This window comes from Echinops telfairi, unplaced genomic scaffold (assembly GCF_000313985.2).
Source record: "Echinops telfairi isolate 266 unplaced genomic scaffold, ASM31398v2 ScPeMD7_7409;HRSCAF=8447, whole genome shotgun sequence".
NCBI classification, from domain to species: domain Eukaryota; kingdom Metazoa; phylum Chordata; class Mammalia; order Afrosoricida; family Tenrecidae; genus Echinops; species Echinops telfairi.
Genome location: NW_022111309.1, coordinates 5,522,993 through 5,543,599, shown reverse-complemented (window position 1 = coordinate 5,543,599; position 20,607 = coordinate 5,522,993).

Genomic DNA, 20,607 nt, shown 5'->3' with positions numbered 1-20,607 from the left:
ATACTTACGTAATCAGTATGCTGAGAAAACAATTCAAGAAACAGGACTTTGTGAGAAGAACTTTGCATCATGATCAGGGGAAGACTCATTAAGCACTTTGGTTATGCAGAAGATACATGACTTGCTGAAGGTAAAGGGGAGGCGGAGCACGTAGTGATGAAGATCAAATAAAAGCAAAATTCCCCTTTGAAGCAAGAATGGTGTTATTTTGTCTCACATGCGTTCAACATGTTTTCAGGAGGAGCTAGCCCCTAAAGGACATCATGGTTGGGTAAGCAGAGGGTCCGTGAAAAAGAGAAAACCCTGAAGAAGATGGATGGTAACAGTTGTTGCGGCCATGGTCTCAAACAGCAGTAGTACTCGTGAGGACTGCTCAGAAGCAGGCGGTGGGGTGTTCTCCTGTGCACGCGGCTACCGTGAGTTGGAGTCCACTCAAATAGCACCTAACAAAAGATTCAAAGAGCCAGGAACCCACATTAGAATGGGGTTTGTGGGGTCATTTAACCAAGTGTCTGGGGCAATCCTTTTCAGACTCAAACACAGAGCAATTCATTTTTGGTTTACTATTTTGAGGCTCAAATGTTTAGGTGTGTTTGCCCCCTTTGGTATACAGCGAGGAACAGAGGCATAGGATGCAAATAGCAAATAGAATGTTTTTCTGACAGTGTTTTTTTGGCTAGTACAAAAGTAGAAATATCAGAATGCTCACAAGCAGAGTTGCCTGAGATGTTTATATGGAACATGTGATAGTAAGAAGCTTGCAACATGTATGTCTATGCGTTTCTTTGAGTAGTTGTCTGAACACGCTTTTATTGTGAACTCAGAAAAACAAGACTCAAACTCTGACAAGAATTCCATCCCTGCCGTGTCCATTCATCCGTCCCAGGACCATGCATCTCACAGGCATATCCCCTTCTTTCTGTACTTGAAGGAGTAGCTGATTCTTTAAAAAGTGTATCTCAACCAGAGACATTTCTTTTCTTTTCCATTCCTAAAAGGACATATTAGAAACCACATATTTCATTATTCTAAGACTGCAGACAAAGGACTCCATGTTGTCATAAAAATATGTAAGAACAGGGCTTTCTATACAAAACCAGTGACCAACATCTCATTCAATGGGGAGATACCGAAAACATTCCTCCTGTGAACAGGAACTCCATACGAATGGCCCTGACTGCCACTCTTATTCAATCATGTACTCAAAGTCCTAGGCTATGAGACAACAACAAAAAAGTGAAAGGCAATCGAATTGTTGAAGAAGAAACAAATCTCTATTTTTGAATTTATATGATTCTATACATGTAAATGCTTGAAGGCTTGACAAGAAAACTGTTGGAACTAATTGAAAGATTAGGGAGCACCAAAGAACTAGAGGAAAGTTGTGTGTTGCATTGGTGCGATACTGCACCCTGACTGGCTCATCTCTTCCCTGTGACACTTCTGTGAGGGGATGTCCAACTGTATACAGATGAGCATTGGGTCTCCACTCCATGCCCCACTCCCATTCACAGTGGGGATGATTTTATTCTCGGTCTTAGATGCTTTATACCTGATCCCATCGACACCTCCTAATCACACAGACTGGTGTGCTTCTTCCATGTGGGCTTTGTTGCTTCTCAGTTAGATGGCCACTTGGTTATCTTCAAGCCTTTAAGACCCCAGATGCTGTATCTTTGGATAGCCGGACACCATCAGCTTTCTTTACCACATTTGCTCATGCACCCATTTTGTCTTCAGTGATTGTGTCGGGCAGGTGAGCATCACAGAATGCCATGTTGTTTGGTGTTTCCTTCACCCCACTATCATGACCTCAATTCTACCTTACAAATCAGATTAGACCAGAGCATGCACACTGCTACAGATAAGAGCCCACAACAAAAAGAATCCAGGAGAGATAAACCCCTCAGGGCCAACAATGAAAGTAAAGATACCAGGATAATTAGGGGAGGCTTCGGGGAGAAAGGGAGAATCGATCACAAGGATCAACCTATAACCCCCTCCTAGGGGGACGAATAGCGGAAAAGTGAGTTAGGAGTGATGGAGGTTGATGTAAGATATGGAAATAATTAATCTATAATTTATTAAGGATTTGTGAGGGAAGGCGGGCAGGGGAGGGAGGGGGAAGAAATGAGGGGCTGATATTAGGGGCTCAAGTGGGAAGAGAACGCTTTGAAAACGATGACGGCAGCATATGTGCCACTGGATGAATGCATGGATTGTGACAGGAGATGTAAGTGCCCCCAATAAAAGTATTTGGGGGGGAAAAGAAAGGAAGATTAGGGAGCATGTCAGGGTATAAAATAAACATGTAAAAATCAACTGGATATCTGTCTACCTGGGAAGAGAACTCAGGAAAAGACAAGCAAGAAACAAAGAATAATGATGAAACTGTGAAGCACCTCGTGGCGTGGTTGGACTTAGAGAGCAGTATACTCAGTGAAGTCAGTTAATTACAAAAAGACAAATTTCATATGAGATCAATATTTTTAGAGAAAAATCAAGACAAACATTTGATTTGCCTTACCAAAGTATACCCACGTTGGTGGTTGTGGCAGGCAGGGTGGTGGAGCAATGGGCTAGAGGGCAGGTGTGTGTTAACTTGGGTGAAAGGGAAGGTGCAAGGAGAGAAACAAAGGGGATCAGGACAAGCTTTGGGGAGGTTTGATAAATAGTTTCACTTGCTAAATACAAAACTGATTATCTGGAATATAAGCTCAACACTCATTCACAATAAAAAGATTTTTGTTTTGTTTTGAACTATGTACTTACATTCAATTTACCAAAAGCTCTTAATTTGTTGACTTTGAGGAAATGGTGAGATTCCCCCAAAATCCATTTTATTTGTGTTTGAGTGCATTTAGATAAAATCACTACTTAGTTTGGTTTTTTTTACTGCATTAATTTAGCTCTAATAAAACTTTCACTTCTAATTTTATGCCACCTCAGTGAATTTAAGGGTAAGATATGATCAAAATGTAATTGTCTGTCTTTTATTTTATAGCTATAGACTTATGGACTGCTACTCTTTATTTATTTTACTTCTAAATGGATGGCTTAATTCATTCTAAATATTTGCTTCATATTCTACCTACATAAACTCAAGCAGTTAAGGTAAAAGCTAGTAGTGAATAGAATAATTCCTAAATGAGAGTCAATTTAAGCAAGCAGCTCAGGAAAAAAGGGCCAGGCATTCCTGAGAACAACTGGGTCTTAAAGCAAACCAAGCAGTCCATGCCCTAAAGGAGAATAGACCACAGAGACTAGAACGACAGACCATGAAGATTGTAGTGAGACGTGATCCCCAAAGAATGTTCTTTGACTGTCTATTAAGTGCCAAACAAAAAAGTTTGATGGCCAAAAAAACTTTAAGAAGCACTCTATTATATCCATATCGTGTTCTTCAAGTCTTTCTGGTTCTCTTTAATGTGCTGAAAATTGCAGTAATATCCTGGTCTACCAATTTGTCCTATTTTGCTGACCATTGGGGGTGTCTCCATCTTCTCCCTATGGTGCACAGTGCTTTGATGAACATAGGTGTGCGTATATATGTCAGTGCTTTGGCTCTGACTTCTTTGGGGTATAGACTCAGCGGCAGGTCTGCTGGGTCATAGGATATGTCCATTCCAATTGTTTCAGGAAGCGCCATACTACTTTCTACGTGTTTGCTTATATTTACAGTCCCCTCAGCAGTGTCTGAGGTTTCCGATCTCTCCACACCTTCTCCAGTTTTTGTTACTTTCTGTATTCTTGAACTGCGCTTTCAATGCTGGTGTAAGACGTCTTGTTTTGATTTGCCTCTCTTGGATGGCTACTGATGGCAAGCATTTCTTCATATGTTTGTTAGCCACCTGGATGATTTCTTTGGTGAACTGTCTGTTCATGTCCTCTGCCCATACTTACAGTGAGATCATTCACCTTTTTCTTGTTAGGGGTTGCAGTTTTCAATAGATATGAGAGATTAGTCCTTGTTTAATATGTCCTTGCCAAAAAAAAAATCTGGAACATTCTGATTGTACGTTTTCCAAGATGGATCTCTTTATTGTTTTGGCTGTCCATGGTACTTTCAATATTCTTCCCCAATACCACAGTTCAAATTCCATCAGTCTTCCTTATTCAATATCCAACTTTCACATGAATATGAGGCCATCGAAAAAACCACGACTTGGCTCATGTCCACTTTATTCCTCAAAATAAGCTCCACATTTTCCAGCACTTGAAAGAGATCTTGTGCGGCAGACTTACCCAATCCAGTGCACCCTTTGATCTCTTGACTGCACTGCTTGTGGAGGCGAGCAAGGTAAAATACTGGGCAGCTTCAATCTTTCCTCTGTTTATAATTATATCACCTACCTGTGCAGTTGTGAAGACTTTAGTTTCTTTACATTGAGTTGTAATCCATAATGAAGGCTGCAACCCTGGAGGTTCATCAGCAAGTGTTTCAAATTCTCACTTTGAGCAAGCAAGGTTCTGTCATCTGCATATCTCAGGTTGTTAATAAGCCTTCCTCCCATCCTGATGCCACACTCTTCTTCAGATAAGTCATATTCTCTGGTGATTTGCTCAGCATACAGATTGAATAAGTATGGTGAGATGATATAACTCTGAGACACACCTTTCTCTATTCTAAACCATGCAGTATTCCCCTGTTCTGTTCATACAGCTGCCTCTTTATCCATGTACAGGTTCCCCATGAGCACAGGGAAGTGTTCTGAATCCCATTAGTCTCAAGGCTATCCATAGTTTGTAATGATCCCCACAGTGGAATGCCTTTGCAGAGTCAATGAAACATAAGAAAACATCTTTCTGGTAATCTCTACTTTCAGCCAAAATACATCTGACATCAGCAATGATATTCCTTGTTCCATGTCCTCCTGAATCTGACCTGAACCTCTGGTAGCTATAATATTGGGAGCTATGCCACCAGTATTGCAATTACCAATAGGGTCGCCCATATAGACAGGTTTCATGGAGCTTCCAAATTATGAGAGGCTAGGAAGGAAGTACAAGCAATCTTACTTCTGAAAATGAGTCCTTAAAAATCTTACGGATGACAACAGAACATTGTCGGATTTGATTGCTTTATCTATCTCATCAGGAAGAGGGTCAAATAGTTGGCGAAGTGGAGGAACAATGAGAATAAGAGAAATCTTCATTGCAATGGACTGGTGCAATAGCTACCATGATGGGCTCATGTTCATTAGTCAGCATTTCCCTCTGTTACTCATATATCACCAGGAGTTAGAGTCCACTCGAGGACCACTAATAACAATAGTCTTGAAAGGAGAGTAGTGTGCTGTTAAAAATATGATTGACTAGTGTGCAGTTTTCCACACTGAGCGATCCATGGAATGATTGACAGCCTAGAATCCACTTTGAGGATCTGTGACAAGAACAATCAAGACCCGCTGGAAGAAAAAAGTGGGGACTTCTGGTCATCTTCTATGACATTGATGCTAGTGTCTCAAACATGTCATTTTATAGACTCTTCACAATAACCCCATATTATTGGTAGTCAATACTATAAGGTGACTTCAAAGTGCATTTCTGAAATCCTATTTAATTTCCATTTTTCCACAAACTCTTTCAAGTATGCTGCATTTCTCTAAATTTCAGAGGCTTTATACGTCATTTCAACACCAGTTGTTTTCTGTAAGACCAGCACAACCTCTGGCCTACTTAACCAGAGTCTCAGGGGTGTGGCCCAGGTACATGTGAACATGTATGCTAAATGGATGACTTTGTTGCACAACCATGGGTGAGAACCACAGAAATAAATGATTTCTTCATGGTCACATAATGTTTAAGTGAAAGAAATTGGATTTTGAGTTCCGTGCTCTGACTCCAAAGACGAATGCTGTTTTCACTATAACATACTGCCCATGAGTGATTCTCTGTTCCAATATGCCCCCAGGTAAAAACTTGAAAATTGTCAGAAGGTACACATTGGTTGGGTGATAATATTTCACCATCGTGGTTCGAGGTAGAAGAGTAGCCTCTAAGATTTCCAGGCAAACAACACAATTCTTTAGAAATAAAAATCAATACATTAAATTATCCATTGTCTTCTTGTGAAATCACCTAGAGAAATAGGTCTTCTAAGCACTGCACAATGTATTATCAAATAGGAATGCCTTTTCCTTGCATTAGAAAACCGAGGTATTGTTCCATTTCCCCAGAGGATTCTGAGGCCTTTTTAATGTTTGGCCAGTTGTCCTTAAAATCTACATGAAATTATAATCTCAAAGATGAAATAAGTCCTTTCTTTGAGGTCTTTAAAAGCCATGAAAACTTTCCTTTTTCACATGACGGTGAGTGTTCCAGTTCGGCTCCCATTTCTGCAATAAAGCTGCCTGTTAAAAAACTGTCAACATTTATTAACTCCTTTGCTTCCTCTGGAGACAGACAGCAACTGGATAGATGCCCTGTTTTGAAACATGGCGCCTGTCAAATTGTGGGGCTTCAAACTCGGATGGATGGGAGTTAGTGCAACGGGACAAGCTGGCCCTTGTTTTGCTTTGTTTCCAAAGCCGTTTTCTTTCCTATGCACACAGACCTTCCTGGTTCATTGCCAATGTCTCTGATAATATGGAAAATCAACTCCAACCTGACCCCAAACAGATATAAGACCTTTCACTTAGACTACTCACTAAAAGGTAACCCCCACCTCATCTACCCCTGTAACTGTGCAAAAGAACAGCAAATGCCAAAACCTGAAGGAAGCATGCTCCTTCTGCTCTACAGAGGACGAAGGAAAGTACTAAGCAAAAAGGAGGGGAGAAGACCCGAAAGAGATATTGACTGGTCCTACCACATTGACAGGTCAAGGGCCTATTTGACGATACAGTGTGCATATTTTAGTAATAGAAACTGTTCACTTAGTTAAGCCTAATGGCTCTTCAAAAGCCATTAAGGGGTACTAAGTAATTTTTTTCCTGTGTCCTTTTTAAAAAACCACATCCCTTTATTTACAATGCATTCTTTCACATCAGAAGGTATTTCTATAGGAACGGCCCCACTATTTAGATTGGGAATTTTACAGAGTTTGGAAAAGAATAAGAGTTGGTGCTATACCTAGGAAAACTGTGGTTAGGTTTTTGTCCCATAAAAAAAATATGTCTTTTTCAAATTAGCACACATAGTAAAAAAATGTATTTACTTAGGTACACTTTAATGGCTTTTGAAGGGCCATTAGGCTCAACTAAGTGAATAAGATCTATGTCTAAGATACTCACAATGAATCCCCGAATAGGTCTTTGGCCTGCAAGTACAATAAGACCAGTCAATTGCTCTTTTGGTTATTCTTCACCACTTTGTGCTTAGTAATTTTTTAACTCAATTTTGTAGTTTCCAAAGGATGCATTTTAAAAGTAGTAGAATGAGTGTTTTTATTATTATTCACATCATCTAAGCCAGTGCTTCTCAACCTTCCTAATGCCGCGACACATACAGTTCCTCATGTTGTGGTGACCCCCCAACCATAAAATTATTTTTGTTGCTACATCCTAACTGTAATTTTGCTACTGTTACAGTTCGGGTGACCCCTCTGAAAAGGTCGTTCGACCCCCAAAGGGGTGGCGATCCATAGGTTGTGGAACCGCTGATCTAAGCATTTTGTGTCACTCCTAATAACAGAATCTGAGAATATATGGTGTGTTTCTTGTTGTTAGCTGCCATCAAGCTAACTCCAACTCAAAATGAGTCCATACGCAATAGAACTAAGTGCTGCTCTCCCCTGAGCCATCCTCATGATGGGGCACAGAGCATTGTGATCTGAAGACTTGCCATTGGATGCTTTGGGAAAGTTAACCTTCAGGACCTTCTTCTTAATCCATTTTGGTCTGGAAGCCCTGCTGAAACCTGTCCAGCCTTAGAGCAATAGTCAAGTCACCAAGGACAGACGAGCTTAAGCCACACAGGAGGTGCACGGCTCAGGAATCAACCCAGGTCTCCCCCCTGAGAGATGAGACTTGTATCGTTGACTTACCACTGCCCACAAGAATACTTACAATATTCATTAGAGTCAAGAAAATGTCCTTCATAAAACAATCACTAAATATTGGAAATGGAGGATGGCTTTTGCTCAAGTGTTTTTAGCTATGCATAAAAAGGGGGGAGGGTAGGATTAGGGTTGCATATATAATTATTTAAAGAATGAAATTATAAATATAGAGATTACTTGTTCAATCTTCTTAGAGGAACTAAGAGGCCAGTAAAGTTAAAAAATGACTTGCCCATGATCTCAGAGCCACTAAGGAGCAAAGGGAAGCAGAACAACACATCTTGTCCCATTCTTGGTCCTGCCACGGCACAGCATGTCATGCACCAGAACAAGAGAACATCCAATTCAATTAAAAACAATTTCACCAAGAGATTCTAGACCCACAAATCATAACCGAGCTCTTAAGGGACTCACATCTTATAGCACAAACGTTTTATATTATTTTATTAATGACTGAAATTGAACTCTAAATCTCGTTCAATTCAGGTACTCCGTAAACACACTAAAATCACCTTGGGCTTTCTCCTAGACCTCCATCCCCCCTCACTAACTCTCATATATTGCACCTTCTCACTCCCCTCCAGCCCACAGGAGCTGCCCGTATTCAAGCCCTACAACTTGTGCCTGGACTGCAGGCAGACCAGGTTCCTAACAGGCTTCTATCCGCCTCATCACTAGTCTCCACACAGCTTTGAATGAACTCGTTGACTCTGATCAAGTCTTCTTATATTCTACTTTGTGAGGCTGAAGGAACTTCAGTGGTGAATATACCTTTATGATCACACCTCTACTTTCCTCTCCAATCACATTAATCTTATTACTCTCCTTCTGATTTCCTGGACCCTGGCACTGACTGTTTGTAGCTCCTTCCACGTGTACTCCTTTTGTGTGATTATAGATTTCTATGACTCTGATCATCCTGTCCTTTTGCCAAAAATGTACTCTTACTCTTCAGACTAGAAATCCTGATAGCTCCAATTAATGCTCTAAGGCTGAGTAAAGACATCACCTGTCCCGGGAAGCCTCTCCTGTCACCCCCTCACCTCACCACTCCTTGCCTCCCCTCACCAATTAGGTTCTCCTCTGTAGGGCTTCCTTATGGCCCACCATCACTCTGTTTAGAGTGTAATTCTTTGCTTGGGATCTTCATTCTGACTCTAGCTCTTTGAAGGTAGAAACCATGAGATAGTTAGATAGATAAATGATAGCTGATATAGATGGGTAGAGAAATAGATAGATAGATGATAGACAGACTTAGGTATATAGAGATGCATACACATGTACATAGTCCTGGTGGTGCTATGAGTTAGGCATAGGGCTGCTAATGGCCAGGCCAACCATTCAAACCCACTAGCCACCCCTCAGAAGATGAGGCTGTATTCTCCCATAAAAGTTCAAAGCCACTGAAACCCTAAATATAGCTGCTCTAAATTGCAATCAATTGGATGGCAGTTTTTAAAAACATTGTTGAACGGTTTTCTGAATCGAAACATGTCCAAACAAAACCGAAAACTCACCGCCATCAAGTTGGTGCAAGCTCAGCAATCCTGTACGACAGTATTGAACGACCCCTATGCGTGTCCAAGACAGTGACTGCTTGCAGGAGTAGAGAGGCTCATCTTTCTCTGAGGAGAAATCGTGGTGGTGAACTTCCACCTGGAAATTAGCAGCCCAAAATGCAACTACTATGCCACCAGGGCTCCTTTGACACATGTCATCGGATATTAAAATTTTCCTGTGATGCTTTCAATAATATGATTATTATCTCTAGTGATAAAGTACACAGCTGTTTTCTCCTAATTTGAAGGGTTATCAAAATCAAGGATGGAGGCGTGTGTTAGCCTGGGTAGACTAGAGAAGCAAATTCGTAGACACTCATATGTGACTAAGAAAGAGGTTTACATACAAGAGCAATTGTATATTGAGAGAACATCCCAGCCCAGTCCAGATCGTCCATAAGTCCGATATTAGCCCATATATCCGATACCAATCTATAAAGTCCTCTTCAGACTCACGAAACACAAGCAATGACACTGAATGCAGGAAGATCACAGGCCAGTGGGTGGGAAGTCTTGTGGATCCAGTGGCACTGTAAGCATCTCAGCACTGGTGGGGGTCTCCGCATGGTTCTGTCAGCTCCCAAACTCCAAATGCCTCAAGGTAGCTTCTTATGGCTTCTCCTCAGAAATGTCTCGCAGGGAGTCAGCAGAGAGAGAGTGTCTCCGCTTCCAAGGAGGAAAGACAGGAGTTCTCAGAATTCTCAGGAGAAGGCCATGGCTACACAGAGGCCTTATTGGCTACACAATGATTGACAGGCTAGACTCCACCCCTTCACTCTTAATCCTCACATTGACACAAGATTATGTAACTACCACAAGGCAGTAGAAGGAACTGCCATGCCCCGGAACCTACTGTTTTGCATTAGTGCTGCACTGGTAGAGCTTTGCTTCTTCCATGCAGGGGATTCAACTTCCACTTGTGGTCAATGCACCCTTTCTGCAACTGCCATTTGTCTGTCAGAAGAGGCTTAAGGTTGCTTGGAGTTGACACATTTTCAGTAGAGCTTCCAGACCATGATGGACTAGCTAGAGAGGTCTGGTGATGGACTTCCAAAAATGAGCCAATGAAAATCCTATGGATCTACGGCCAAGGTAACACGTAGCTCTGTTGTGTGTAGGACCATCAAGAGCGGAAGCTGCCATGATTCATCACTACAATAGAGGGCATCACTACAATAAATAGCAGTTAACTAGGATGGTAAACTCCATTTTGCACCTGGAGGTTACATACTTTAACCAAGGTCACAAAGTATCTATCAGAGTCAGGATTAGAACTAGATCTCTCTGAATGTAAAACTGCATCCCTCCTCTCACACCAAAGCCATACAGTGTTATGTAGTGCCTATTGTATTTAGAGATTATACAAGCATTTAGCCATCTGGGAAGGGTGTGTGTGTGTGTGATGTTTAATATATGTGAGATTTGCAACTCTGCTTATAAGTATTATATTGAAGTGAGTTGCATTATTTCTTATGGCTTTAGAGAAAAGAAACCAATAGTCAAAATAGAGATATAAAATGCCTTGGCTCTGAGCATTGTTCACCCCTTTCAAGGCAATCAGCCATGGACAGTGGCTTAGAGAAATCCCCAGATGAATTCTATTTCCCTTTCTCCTGCATCCAGCAGAGCATAGCTTTGCAATTCTCCTTCCACGACCTGCCTGTTGTTTCTTTTGTTGACATCATCTCATTTTAAAATACCATTTTTATGAAAGGTAATGTTACATGGTAGAAAACCATAAAAAAATTCATGGATAGAGTTGCTATGATGAAAATGCATTATTTCAATCGTTTCATTATTTTTACCTATTACACATTTACAGGTTTTGTTGTTTATATGGATATGTTTTATAGGTGGCTCTGTTCAAAACATATTACTTTAACATGTTGATCATTGAGAAATTCAATTCAGTTCCATTTACTTTTTTGCATAAAGAACTCTTTTCTAAAGAGATAACCCTGGCTTGTTATTAGTATTCTTAATCTTTTTTAACAAAATGTTAGTAGCTCTTACAGAGAATTATATAAAATTATCATAAAGTTTCATGAATATTATTTGCTATGGGTTTAGTTTCTGATCATCTAACAACCAAGATCTGGTAGAAGATCTATTTTTCTCAATACTTACTTTATCACTAAATCTTTTATCTCTAAACCTTAGTTCCTGGCTCCTAGAATGCAAAAAGGCTATTTAGAAACCTGAGCTCATGCATATGAATGGGTAGACTCTGGCTAAATGAAGTGGCTGAAAAAGAACAATTATTGGAAGACTTTGGGGCAGCTTATATTAGTTTCCTCAGACTGCCGTAACACAGGATCATAAACTTGTTGTTGTTGTTGTTGTTGTTGTTGTTGTTGGGTGTCGTTGAGGTGATCTGACCCTGAGCACCCCTAAGGACAACAGAACAAAACACCACCCACTCCGGTGCGGTCCTCACAATGATTTCCATGTTTAAGCCCATTGTTGCAACCATGGTTGCAATCCATCTTATAGAGGGCCTTCCTGCTCTTTCACGGCATCTCTAACTTACCACATGTGATGTCCTTGTCCAGGGACTGGTCTCTCCTGATAACTTATCTCACCATCCTCGCCTCAAAGGAGCATTCTGGTTGCAGGCCTTCCAAGACCAGATTTTTTTTGGAGGGGGTCCTTTTGGTAGTCCATGGTATGTCTGATAGTCTTTTCCAGTGCCATAATTCAAATACATCAATTCTTCCTTGGTCTTCCTTATTCAGTGTCCAACGTCACCTGTATACGAGGTGATTGAAAATATGGTGGCTTGAGTCAGGTTTCCCACCTAAGATAGACTAGGAAAATAATCCTGGATATTTACTTCCAAGTATTAGCCAATTTAAGCATTATGTAGCATACTATAATATTATCCAACAGAGTGCTGGCCAATGAGTCGCTTAGGTTTGGGGACACTTAAAATCTATAATGGCTGCAACAATGACCTCCAGCATTCCAATGTTGGTGAACATGGTACAGTCCTGGGAAGTGTCTTGTTCAGTTGTTTATGAAATCACCATGAATCAGAGCTACCTTAACAGTAACTGACAACAACAACATAAAGTCATAAGCTATATTAATTAACAATTCATTAATTAATTAATGACAATGTTATTTATCAGGGTTTTCTTTCAGTGTTAGGTCTCCATAAAGAGTATATGCAGTGACAGATCTCATAATCACATAGATATGGACGAAATCAGGAAATAGACAAAGTTTTTGAAAGATCCATTAATAAGTTTTAAGGCAAAGGAGAAAAATGCTGCAATGGTCAGGAATGGTAAAGAGAGCATCTTTCAGTCTTTCTTCATCCAAAACAGTGTCCCTGTTACCCTTCTTGAAAGAATTCTGTGCTTTTTGACTTACACCGTAGTAAAACAATAGTTTCAGCATCCGCAAGGGACTCAACTCAGGTTCCTTCTGAATGTTCTTTTGAGTTTGGGGAACAAAAAGAAGTCTGAAGAGGTAAGATCAGGGCTATAGAGTAGATGGAGTAACGTCCTCTGAAGTTCTCATGGGACAGCCCTGCTTCCCTCAGAGAATGAGCAGAGACAGTGTCATGATGGGAAATTTTTGCTGCAGTTTTCCTGACATTTTTCACCAATGCAACGTTCATCTTCCTGGAGGTTTCTTCATGATCAATCCCTGTGATTATCATTATGTCCTTTGAGGAATGGTGTTGAGAAGATGCCTTCGGAAAATCAGAAACCAGTTGCCAATACCTTCTGAGCTGACCTCTCTGTCTTTCATTTAAGCAGCCCAGCCAATCGCTGGGGAAGGCACTGTTCTCAAGAGATCATTTTTCATGTGTAGGTTTAACGCACCCTCATTTGACTAAGACAACCTGCTGCCTTGATACCTAAAGAACTTGTCTGCCACAGGGCACTGATGCCAGAGAGCTGGTTAGACACGCGTTGTTCGGAATAAACCTGTGAATGTTGGAACTAGAAGCCTAATTCCAATGCTTTTTTACTTACCCTTGTATGTGTGTATGCATGTGTGTATGTATGGACTACATGTATGTATGTACATACATGCATACATACATGTATGTATGTCTATCTATGTATAAGTCTATTTAGAGATATATACAGATGAGAGAGGGTCACAAAGTTTGTGGGGAATCAATTAAAATTTGCCGTGAACATTTTTGCAGCCCTGCATGTGTGAGTGTTTGTGTGTGGACCTGTACATCTGTGCTAATGGCCTCCAAAAACCACCAAAAAGTTCCATCCTGTTTTCTTTCCATTTCCCCATACACTTTTTGAAATTCCCTCCTGTGTGTGCATGTGTGTGTGTGCATATGTGTTATTGTCTATAGATAGATGGTGTTCACGGATGCGTCTGCGTCTGACTCAGTGGTACACTGAGAAAGAAAACAAAGCACTGTTATCCTCGAACTTAGTGCTATATTTGCCTGTGTTGCTGCAGCCGCTGTGCCAATCCATCTCAGGAAGGGCCTTCCCTTTCATTGGCTCTCTTCCTTACCAAGCATGACAACTTCTCCAGGAACTCATTCTTCCTGATACCACGTCCAAGGAACCGGAGAGGAGGCCTCTCCATGCTTGCTTGCAAAAAGTATTCTGCCTGGACTTCTGCCAACAAAAGCTTGTTTATCCTTCTGGCAGTTTTTGCTGTATTCAGTAGTCTTCACCAACACTGCCAGTGCATCGATGCTTTGGTCTTCCTTATTCAGTGTCCAGCTTTCATATGCGTATGAAGCATATGCATGGAAAATCCCGCGGCACAGTTCAGGTGGCCCTTAGATTGCTAGGTCTCCCTTCCTAAGTGCCGATCCGAATGGGAAGTGGTTCCAATGGCCAAGATTTTGGCTGGGAGTCAAGCGGTTAACTGTTAATTTGATGTTGAGTCTACTGTGAAAAATAACCCATGCCCTGCCAACTTTTCAACAAAACTACTCTTAACAAAGGTGGCAATGTACCCAGCTTAATGTCCACCAACCATTAGTCATTTGCTTTGTTTAACTTCTAAAGTAGTAACTGAATACTAAGTGCCTTGGGGCCAAGATCCAAAAACCATTGGTCTTTGTTTGCCTCCTGAGCCTGGTCCACTGGTTACCACATTGTAAGCGCCATTCTGATAAAGCCATTTGAGCTACATACATTTGGATGTAATCTAAAATTCAAAAATTTCTTTGTTGTTTTTTTAATTACAATTATTGTCATGTGTGAAATCGAGCGTCCTCAATGTCTGCCCCTGACAGACAAACACCTAAACCAGTGACCATAGATTTACCACATTTGGTCTCTTTAGACCCATTAAAAGCAATGTGTTTAGTAATTTTCTGGTACCTCAATGCTGTTTTGAAAGATATGTATCTCCAACTACCATTCCTCTCTTAAAGTTAAAATGGCCCTTATGCTTGTTTTCAATTAATTAATAGACAGACTGTTTTATATAGGTTGCCTCCCAATTGAAGGCTAAACCGGGAGTGGGGTGGAGGGAATGAAGAGGGCATCATACCAGAAACTCTACGGAGAAGGAAGGCCTGTTTTGAAAAGCAAGACAAACCATAAAATCAAGTAGAAAACAATTACTTAATACAAACTACAAAAAGAGAGCTTGAGTGGATCTGGTTGGTTACTGGTCTCTAAGTCTTCAAGCTGAGGGAAAGAAGCTGAGATGTTTCAGGGCTGTCAAAAAAGCGTTGAGCTCAAAACGAGGCATTCTCGGTCAAACTCCTGAGGGAGAAGATGGATGTTTGCCCTCTGCAGCCATAAGGACGGGGCTGTTGGTCTTCTTGGTTGCCATCCAGGCAGCACCATCTCATAAGGACATTACACAGATTAAGTGTGAAAGAGTCTCCGGTCCTGCACCATCTTCATGCCCTTGGTGCACTTTGGTTTGGCGAGTGTGTAAAACCATGTCCTTGGTTTGATATGTGTAAAACCGTGTCCTTGGGTCTTCCTCGTGTTCACTGATTCTGGCCCAAATATGATGTCCTTTTCTAGTGATTGATCTTTCCCTATGATCTAGTTAAAGCAAGCAAGCCGCAGTTTGGGTGCACATGCTCGTGAGGAACACTCTGCTTGTCTTTCTTCTCAGAATTCTTTGTTCATTTTGCTAGCAGTGCCTGGAATACTATGGAAAGCCTGTATAACTATCTTTCTTTGGGTTGCAACTGAGTGAACTAGGTCGCCCCAGCCCCGTCTGTGAAATGACTGAGTTTGTCAATGTGAAGTGAATTCAGGATGCCATCCACTGTATACATCGGAGAACGAGGCTGGAAGGATATTTGAACCCAATCTCTTCTTTCACTTTGAAACACTTCAAGTAGCCAATTAAATGTCTAATTCTTCTCTAAACTGTACAAACATAAATCTCCTTTATAGTGAAAGTATTGAGGGAGCCAGTGATCTCTTTATACAAATGTTGTCCTTTTTAATGGACTTTATTAAATTATGATATTTTTCCAATGCAAAGTCCATGTCCAAAGCGTGCAGAGAAAAGTCCATCTATGTGAAAAGTAATAAAAAAAGATAACTTCTCATTTTATTATTTAAATCACCCCAAATCAAGAATAGTATTAGAGACAGAGGTATAGACATGAGAGATGTCCACTGTAAATAATTCTTGGTAAATGGGAAAAGTAAAAGTAGTGATCTTATATTTTAAATGGACCACATATTGGTGTCACATAGTAAGTGCTCAATAAATGTTTCTCAAGGGAAGATTTGTTAAGCCGGTTTGCTCAGAAGGCATTACATTTGCCTGCAAGTGTAATGTCACCACCTGTCAACAAGCTGGATACTTTGGTCAAGATGTTCTATGGAAGTTTCATCCCTTAGCGATATTTAAAATGTAGCAACTTAATATTTAAAATGTAACAACTAAACAGCACATTTTTCATCTTAGCTTTCAGCAGGTTGAGCAGAGCATACCTTTGCCTACTTACTACATTAGACGGTGTCCAAAACAACTAGAATTATTTGACATGCCATATCCCCTTTTGCCATGATGACCTTCCACCCTTACTGTGGCATTGTCATTCTTAGGTGGCACCTGCTTAGTTTGCCACCCAACAGCTCTGCTTGGGCCACGCAGCAGCAGATGGCTTGAGGTAGGATGTGTTAATGGCAGTGATTACTTTATGAATAGTGACAGCTGATCAGGGACATAATAAAACAATAGTGGCTGCCATCCTGGAAAAAGGTGCTAAATAGGGGTGACCTACTTAGTGAAGGCTGTACCTCTCTCTTGAACCTCATTATCTATTCCAAGGGGGTGCACTGGCTGGCCAGGCAATGGCAGGCACCAACACACCAGAAAGAACCAAGCCAGTTCCTGCCACTTTCATTGAAGGGGTGGGGAAGATTGTACAGTTTTTAATATGGGAGCCATCTGGGTAAATGCAATGTGCCCTCCCAATTGTATTCCTCATTTGCCATCTTCTGAGCTTGCAGGGGCCTGATTTGGACACTCTTGTCTCATGATTCACAGCTTTGAGTCGGAGTGTAAATCACTATGGCAGAGTTTGATGACACCAAGTTTTGTATCTCGTGAACTTATATTTCAGAGAGCCAGTGATATTCAGAACAAATGTATCTGATTTACACCCCTTAAGAAAAGCGTAATAATGAAAGCTACTTCAGAAACACACTTCTTAGGGTTCTGCAGCCATTCAGTGGACTGGACACACAGGTTAGAAAGCAATGAGGTGAACTCCTTAATTTCAAGGAGCATTATAAGCTCATGAGCAAGACCTCATATGGAGAGAGGTAGCTATAATCTAGAGTGGAGAGCTATGAGTTTCTGGATTACTATGAGATTTGTTTGGAATTTGACAAAATAATATCACCAATGTTTTTAATGATATATATTAAATAGTATATATGAGAAAGTTTTAATATGTTAATATTTATTAAATATATTACCTATTATATAATTACATTTTATATATATATATATCATTTTAGATGCACACACATACTCAATACAATAGAACAATATATTTCCTGGTCCTGTGTTATCTTCATAACCATATCTCCATAACAGACATGAGGGGACTTCAAGAAGTTCATGGAAAGAATTAAAAGATAATCAATTTCCACAAACTTGTAAGGCCCTGTGGCATAGAGATTGACTTGATATGGCTCCTTTAAGCTATAATCTTTGTAACACTCTTCAAACAACTGAGTGGAATCAAGCCAATAAGGCGTACAGGGGATTGGTCAATTTTGCTGTCCTGCTGGATCTAAAATGAGGCATCTCAGAAGCAGGAACTGAGGAATCTCAGTACCATCAAGAAAGAGCCAGGAGGAGAGCACTCCCTCTGGACCCCCGGAACCACTGTGTGCTGAACCTCCTTGATCCAGGGCATAGAGGGTTGTCACTCCAGAGGAGTGGCAGAGGAGGCAAAACAGCAGCACAAAGATCATGAGATCAAGTAGGCTGCCTGGCCCCCTGATCAAGAAACCTGAGTGCCTTTGGACAAGAAGCTTGCTTGGAGAGAGGAGTGCTTCCTTGTACTTAATTGGAGGAAGCTAAGTTTGCACATCCACAGAACCAGGGCCGGCACCCTCAGGCTGCAGCACATGGTGGGATGGAGGTCCTCTTGGGAACGTATTGGTAGTGCTACAGGCAGTTTGCGAGTAGCATGGAGCCTGAAGAACAAATATGTCAGGGAAGAAGTACAGCAAGAAGGCTCCTTAGCGACAAGGAGTCTTAGACTTACATACCTTGGGCATATTGCCAGCAGAGACCAGTCCCTGGAGAAGGACATGGTGTTAGGTAAAGCAGAAGGACAGCAAAGGGGAGAAAGACCTTCGACACTATGAACTGATGCAGTTGCTGCCACAGTGGGCTCCAGCAGAACCACTGTGAGGATGGTGCAGGGCTAGGCAGTGTTTTGTTTTGTTATACGGAGGGGCCCTAGGAGTTGGAACCATCATTGGCCCCTAAGAACAACAACAAAGGAGATTTGTAACAATTGCTAAAACAGGGCCAAGACCCAGGGCTCATGTGGTTAAGAAGCCTGCGGGCACGTCTAAGAAGAACTCTTTCTGTTCTTGGATTCTTGTATTCTGAACGCTTCTGATCTTGAATTGCAATCTGTTAATGTCCCTGATAAACGTAGTAATCCTGAGCACGGTTGTGAGGTCTATGTAGCCATTGCAATCGATTATTGAATCTAACAATGGAGTAGGCTGTTGTGGGAGAGAGAGTAGGTGTCAGAATTAGTAGTTTGAGGGTGGAGGCAAGTCTGATGTCCATCTCAGCCTTGGGCTGAGATTGAGTTTGATTCTCCCTCTCCCTGGTGAGGTCAGAGAAAGTCAGGCACGGTCCCCACACCATTTTCACAAGTCTCCTCATATGTGCGAGAAGAAAACATGACTCAAACTAAACTCACTACCCTTGCGTGGATTCCAACGCATAGCATCCCTGGAGGACTGAATAGAAAGCCCCATCTTTCATAATATTCCAGTGAGTTTCCCTGGTCCTAGTGAATTTACTCTGAATTATTAACATGCCTTCTGAAAATATGGAAAGGTGTTTTTTTTAACTAATTCAAAGGAACATGGGGTCTTCAGTTGTTCTGTTGAGGCTCATGGTCGGTTTTGCCCTTTAATTTAGTATTTTTGTTGTTGTTGTTCCACACAAGCAGAAATATATATATAATGTCCCCAAAATTATACTCTATCACAAAATATTTTCCACTATCTTTGGGAGAGAGGTGAAGTAAAACATTGCAGTAGGTGGAGCAACATACATCTGCACGTAATACTTGGGTGTTCCTAAGTTATCTGCACGTAATACTTGGGTGTTCCTAAGTTATCTGCACGTAATGCTTGGGTGTTCCTAAGTTATCTGCACAGAATGCTTGGGTGTTCCTTCTCCGTCTGACTTTATGACCCACAGGTCTCAAAAGGCCAGTCCATAGCATGCTAAATTAACTGGAAGCTTCGCTGCATGTGTGATCTGCTCCGAATATTATCTTTATAAGTCTTAAAACAAAGAATAAGTGAGAATTAACATATTATGTCTGCCCGGAGATATTCAAAGGCCCTAGAATATTCCAGTGATTTTATTTAACTTGATAATTAGTTTACACAGTGTGGTGGGTACTGTATTGCTTTAGAAATGACCGTTTTTCTTCTAAAAATTGGTTGTGGTATTCAGTCTTTCCATTTTATGGTTTATGAAAATTTTGACATTAATTAAAGCTCTTCATTTAATAATATGGAAAAATATATGTCTTTCCTAATTGAATTTCATTTTTTATGTTCTCACTTTTACAGTTTCTTTTGTTTTGACTCGTGTGCTCTGTGGGATTGTGTAAAACAAAGAGAAAAGGGGTTTGAGATGTTTGACTGGCACTTTTTAAGAATAAGAGGGGTTTTAGTTATACAATTTTAGAAAAAAATTATTTTAGTGTTTTAAAATGTATAATACATAACGTGGACACTGAACATCTACTGATTCAGTCAGAAAATATTGGCAGAGCACATTCTAAAAACAATCTCGTATGCATCAATGTACATCTTAGAGAAGATAAATGATTACACAACAAAAACAGGAGAAATCACAAATAGAAGATAAAGAAAGATGGAGTGATCAGAGGAAGTTTCTGAAGTGACATTGGGCAGAGACCTGAATGGTGAGGCTGTAGGCCTCGAAAAATCAGGTGAAGAAAGTTCCAGAAAGAATGTTAAGCATGTGTTGAGAAGCAATGGAGGAGCTTTAGAAACAGCCCGAAGGTCAATGTGGTCACAAGATAATGAGTGAAGGTTGTAAGAGCTCCTTAGAACCTGGGTTTAATGGAGACTTGGAGGAAATAACAAAAGTGAAAGCGGTTCCTAACCAAGCGCATGGGGCCCCTCCGTGTGATCTTAGTTATTAGATCGAAGTGGGTAACATTGCTGTGACGCAGCAATGAAAAACCACTTACAGAGGAGATTTTTTTCAAAGATCCAGATGGAAGAATCGGTGTCTCAATGACCTTAAAGCATGGTAGCAATGCAAGTAAGGTTCATATACAGGGAAAATGTTTGGTAGCAAATTTTAGGAAATAGCTTC